This window comes from Megalopta genalis, unplaced genomic scaffold, assembly GCF_051020955.1.
Source record: "Megalopta genalis isolate 19385.01 unplaced genomic scaffold, iyMegGena1_principal scaffold0029, whole genome shotgun sequence".
NCBI lineage: Eukaryota > Metazoa > Arthropoda > Insecta > Hymenoptera > Halictidae > Megalopta > Megalopta genalis.
The window spans coordinates 850,295-857,774 of NW_027476098.1; positions in this window are offsets into that span (position 1 = coordinate 850,295).

Genomic DNA, 7,480 nt, shown 5'->3' on the forward strand with positions numbered 1-7,480 from the left:
CCAGTACAACAAGAACATCAAGAACAACAAGAACAACAAGAACAACAAGAACAACAAGAGCAACAAGTACAACAAGAGCAACAAGAGCAACAAGAGCAACAAGAACAACAAGAACAACAAGTACAACAAGAACAACAAGAACAACAAGAACAACAAGAACAACAAGAACGACAAGAACGACAAGAACGGGAAGAACAACAAGAACAACAACAACAAGAACGACAAAAACAACAACATGAACAACAAGAATAACAAGAACAACAACAACAAGAACCACTAGAACAACAACAACAAGAACAACAAGAGCAACAAGAACAACAAGAACAACAAGAACAACAAGAACAACAAGAACAACAACAACAACAACAACATGAACAACAAGAACATCAACAACCAGTACAACAAGAACATCAAGAACAACAAGAACAACAAGAACAACAAGAACAACAAGAGCAACAAGTACAACAAGAGCAACAAGAGCAACAAGAGCAACAAGAACAATAAGAACAACAAGATCAGCAACAACAACAAGATCAACAACAACAACAAGAACAACAAGAACAACAAGAACATCAAGAACATCAAGAACAACACGAACAACAAGAACGACAAGAACAACAAGAACAACAAGAACAACAAGAACAACAAGAACAACAAGAACAACAAGAACAACAAGAACAACAGGAACAACAGGAACAACGAGAACAACGAGAACAACAAGAACAACGAGAACAACGAGAACAACGAGAACAACGAGAACAACAAGAACAACAAGAACAACAAGAACAACAAGAACAACAAGAACAACAAGAACAACAAGAACAACAAGATCAACAACAAAAAGAAGTACAACAAGAACATCAAGAACAACAAGAACAACAAGAACATCAAGAACATCAAGAACAACAAGAACAACAAGAACAACAAGAACGACAAGAACGACAAGAACGGCAAGAACAACAAGAACAACAACAACAAGAACGACAAGAACGACAAAAACAACAACATGAACAATAAGAACAACAAGAACAACAAGAACAACAAGAACAACAAGAACAACAAGAACAACAACAACAACAAGAGCAACAAGTACAACAAGAGCAACAAGAGCAACAAGAGCAACAAGAGCAACAAGAACAATAAGAACAACAAGATCAACAACAACAACAAGAACAACAAGATCAACAACAACAACAAGGACAACAAGAACAACAAGAACATCAAGAACAACACGAACAACACGAACAACAAGAACAACAAGAAGAACAAGAACAACAAGAACAACAAGAACAACAAGAACAACAAGAACAACAAGAACAACAAGAACAACAAGAACAAGAACAGCAAGGACAACAACAACAAGAACTACATGAACAACAACAACAACAACAACAAGAACAACAACAACAACAAAAACAGGAACAACATGAACAACAAGAACAACAACAACAAGAACCACTAGAACAACAGCAACAAGAACAACAAGTACGACAAGAACAACAAAAACAACAAGAACAACAAGAACAACAAGAACAACAAGAACAACAAGAACAACAAGAACAACAAGAACAACAAGAACAACAAGAACAACAAGAACAACAAGAACAACAAGAACAACAAGAACAACAAGAACAACAAGAACAACAAGAACAACAAGAACAACAAGAACAACAAGAACAACAAGAACAACAAGAACAACAAGAACAACAAGAACAACAAGAACAACAAGAACAACAAGAACAACAAGAACAACAAGAACAACAAGAACAACAAGAACAACAAGAACAACAAGAACAACAAGAACATCAAGAACATCAAGAACAACACGAACAACAAGAACGACAAGAACAACAAGAACAACAAGAACAACAAGAACAACAAGAACAACAAGAACAACAAGAACAACAAGAACAACAGGAACAACAGGAACAACGAGAACAACGAGAACAACAAGAACAACGAGAACAACGAGAACAACGAGAACAACGAGAACAACAAGAACAACAAGAACAACAAGAACAACAAGAACAACAAGAACAACAAGAACAACAAGAACAACAAGAACAACAAGATCAACAACAAAAAGAAGTACAACAAGAACATCAAGAACAACAAGAACAACAAGAACATCAAGAACATCAAGAACAACAAGAACAACAAGAACAACAAGAACGACAAGAACGACAAGAACGGCAAGAACAACAAGAACAACAACAACAAGAACGACAAGAACGACAAAAACAACAACATGAACAATAAGAACAACAAGAACAACAAGAACAACAAGAACAACAAGAACAACAAGAACAACAACAACAACAAGAGCAACAAGTACAACAAGAGCAACAAGAGCAACAAGAGCAACAAGAGCAACAAGAACAATAAGAACAACAAGATCAACAACAACAACAAGAACAACAAGATCAACAACAACAACAAGGACAACAAGAACAACAAGAACATCAAGAACAACACGAACAACACGAACAACAAGAACAACAAGAAGAACAAGAACAACAAGAACAACAAGAACAACAAGAACAACAAGAACAACAAGAACAACAAGAACAACAAGAACAAGAACAGCAAGGACAACAACAACAAGAACTACATGAACAACAACAACAACAACAACAAGAACAACAACAACAACAAAAACAGGAACAACATGAACAACAAGAACAACAACAACAAGAACCACTAGAACAACAGCAACAAGAACAACAAGTACGACAAGAACAACAAAAACAACAAGAACAACAAGAACAACAAGAACAACAAGAACAACAAGAACAACAAGAACAACAAGAACAACAAGAACAACAAGAACAACAAGAACAACAAGAACAACAAGAACAACAAGAACAACAAGAACAACAAGAACAACAAGAACAACAAGAACAACAAGAACAACAAGAACAACAAGAACAACAAGAACAACAAGAACAACAAGAACAACAAGAACAACAAGAACAACAAGAACAACAAGAACAACAAGAACAACAAGAACAACAAGAACAACAAGAACAACAAGAACAACAAGAACAACATGAACAACAAGAACAACAAGAACAACAAGAACAACAAGAACAACAAGAACAACAAGAACAACAAGAACAACAAGAACAACAAGAACAACAAGAACAACAAGAACAACAAGAACAACAAGAACAACAAGAACAACAAGAACAACAAGAACAACAAGAACAACAAGAACAACAAGAACAACAAGAACAACAAGAACAACAAGAACAACAAGAACAACAAGAACAACAAGAACAACAAGAACAACAAGAACAACAAGAACAACAAGAACAACAAGAACAACAGGAGCAACAGGAACAACAGGAACAACAGGAACAACGAGAACAACGAGAACAACGAGAACAACGAGAACAACGAGAACAACGAGAACAACGAGAACAACGAGAACAACGAGAACAACGAGAACAACGAGAACAACGAGAACAACGAGAACAACGAGAACAACGAGAACAACGAGAACAACGAGAACAACGAGAACAACGAGAACAACGAGAACAACGAGAACAACGAGAACAACGAGAACAACGAGAACAACGAGTACAACGAGAACAACGAGAACAACGATAACAACAAGAACAACAAGAACGACAAGAACAACAAGAACAACGACAACATTAACGACAAGAACAACATCAACAAGGACAGCAAAAACAACAACAACATGAACAACAAGAACAACAAGAACAACAACAACAAGAACAACAAAAACAACAACAACATGAACAACAAGAACAACAAGAACAAGAACAACTAGAACAACAACGACCAGAACGACAAGAAAAACAACAACAACAAAAACAGGAACAACAACAACAACAAGAACAACAACAAGAACAACAAGAACAAGAAGAACAACAAGAACGACAAGAACAACAACAGCATGAACAACAAGAACATCAACAACCAGAACAACAAGAACAACAAGAACAACAAGAACATCAAGATCAACAAGAACAACAAGAACAACAAGAACAACAAGAACAACAAGAACAACAAGAACAACAAGAACAACAAGAACGACAAGAACGACAAGAACGGCAAGAACAACAAGAACAACAACAACAAGAACGACAAGAACGACAAAAACAACAACATGAACAACAAGAACAACAAGAACAACAAGAACAACAAGAACAACAAGAACAACAACAACATGAACAACAAGAACATCAACAACCAGTACAACAAGAACATCAAGAACAATAAGAACAACAAGAACAACAAGAACAACAAGAACAACAAGAACAACAAGAACAACAAGAACAACAAGAACAACAAGAACAACAAGAACAACAAGAACAACAAGAACAACAAGAACAACAAGAACAACAAGAACAACAGGAACAACAGGAACAACAAGAACAACAAGAACAACAAGTACAACAAGAACAACAAGAACAACAAGTACAACAAGAACAACAAGAACAACAAGAACAACAAGAACGGGAAGAACAACAAGAACGACAAAAACAACAACATGAACAACAAGAATAACAAGAACAACAACAACAAGAACCACTAGAACAACAACAACAAGAACAACAAGAGCAACAAGAACAACAAGAACAACAAGAACAACAACAACAACAAGAACAACAAGAACAACAACAACATGAACAACAAGAACATCAACCACCAGTACAACAAGAACATCAAGAACAACAAGAACAACAAGAACAACAAGAGCAACAAGTACAACAAGAGCAACAAGAGCAACAAGAGCAACAAGAACAACAAGAACAACAAGTACAACAAGAACAACAAGAACAACAAGAACAACAAGAACAACAAGAACGACAAGAACGACAAGAACGGGAAGAACAACAAGAACAACAACAACAAGAACGACAAAAACAACAACATGAACAACAAGAATAACAAGAACAACAACAACAAGAACCACTAGAACAACAACAACAAGAACAACAAGAGCAACAAGAACGACAAGAACAACAAGAACAACAAGAACAACAAGAACAACAAGAACAACAACAACAACAACAACATGAACAACAAGAACATCAACAACCAGTACAACAAGAACATCAAGAACAACAAGAACAACAAGAACAACAAGAACAACAAGAGCAACAAGTACAACAAGAGCAACAAGAGCAACAAGAGCAACAAGAACAATAAGAACAACAAGATCAGCAACAACAACAAGATCAACAACAACAACAAGAACAACAAGAACAACAAGAACATCAAGAACATCAAGAACAACACGAACAACAAGAACGACAAGAACAACAAGAACAACAAGAACAACAAGAACAACAAGAACAACAAGAACAACAAGAACAACAAGAACAACAAGAACAACAGGAACAACAGGAACAACGAGAACAACGAGAACAACAAGAACAACGAGAACAACGAGAACAACGAGAACAACGAGAACAACAAGAACAACAAGAACAAAAAGAACAACAAGAACAACAAGAACAACAAGAACAACAAGAACAACAAGATCAACAACAAAAAGAAGTACAACAAGAACATCAAGAACAACAAGAACAACAAGAACATCAAGAACATCAAGAACAACAAGAACAACAAGAACAACAAGAACGACAAGAACGACAAGAACGGCAAGAACAACAAGAACAACAACAACAAGAACGACAAGAACGACAAAAACAACAACATGAACAACAAGAACAACAAGAACAACAAGAACAACAAGAACAACAAGAACAACAAGAACAACAACAACATGAACAACAAGAACATCAACAACCAGTACAACAAGAACATCAAGAACAATAAGAACAACAAGAACAACAAGAACAACAAGAACAACAAGAACAACAAGAACAACAAGAACAACAAGAGCAACAAGTACAACAAGAGCAACAAGAGCAACAAGAGCAACAAGAACAATAAGAACAACAAGATCAACAACAACAACAAGAACAACAAGATCAACAACAACAACAAGAACAACAAGAACAACAAGAACATCAAGAACAACACGAACAACACGAACAACAAGAACAACAAGAAGAACAAGAACAACAAGAACAACAAGAACAACAAGAACAACAAGAACAACAAGAACAACAAGAACAACAAGAACAACAAGAACAACAAGAACAACAAGAACAACAAGAACAACAAGAGCAACAAGAACAACAAGAACAACAAGAACAACAAGAACAACAAGAACAACAAGAACAACGAGAACAACGAGAACAACGAGAACAACGAGAACAACGAGAACAACGAGAACAACGAGAACAACGAGAACAACGAGAACAACGAGAACAACGAGAACAACGAGAACAACGAGAACAACGAGAACAACGAGAACAACAGTAACAACGAGAACAACAGGAACAGCAGGAACAACGAGAACAACGAGAACAACGAGAACAACGAGAACAACGAGAACAACGAGAACAACGAGAACAACGAGAACAACGAGTACAACGAGAACAACGAGAACAACGATAACAACAAGAACAACAAGAACGACAAGAACAACAAGAACAACAACAACATTAACGACAAGAACAACATCAACAAGGACAGCAAAAACAACAACAACATGAACAACAAGAACAACAAGAACAACAACAACAAGAACAACAAAAACAACAACAACATGAACAACAAGAACAACAAGAACAAGAACAACTAGAACAACAACAACCAGAACAACAAGAACAACAACAACAACAAAAACAGGAACAACAACAACAACAAGAACAACAACAAGAACAACAAGAACAACAACAACAAGAACAACAAGAACAAGAAGAACAACAAGAACGACAAGAACAACAACAGCATGAACAACAAGAACATCAACAACCAGAACAACAAGAACAACAAGAACAACAAGAACATCAAGATCAACAAGAACAACAAGAACAACAAGAACAACAAGAACAACAAGAACAACAAGAACAACAAGAACAACAAGAACAACAAGAACAACAAGAACAACAAGAACAACAAGAACAACAAGAACAACAAGAACAACAAGAACAACAAGAACAGCAAGAACAACAACAACAAGAATAACAAAAACAACAACATGAACAACAAGAACAACAAGAACAACAACAACAAGAACCACTAGAACAACAACAACAAGAACAAGAACAACAAGAGCAACAAGAGCAACAAGAGCAACAAGAGCAACAAGAGCAACAAGAGCAACAAGAGCAACAAGAGCAACAAGAGCAACAAGAGCAACAAGAACAACAAGAACAACAAGAACAACAAGAACAACAAGAACAACAAGAACAACAAGAACAACAAGAACGACAAGAACGACAAGAACAACAAGAACAACAACAACAAGAACGACAAGAACAACATCAACAAGGACAACAAAAACAACAACAACATGAACAACAAGAACAACAACAACAAGAACGACAAGAACAACAACAACATGAACAACAAGAACAACAAGAACAAC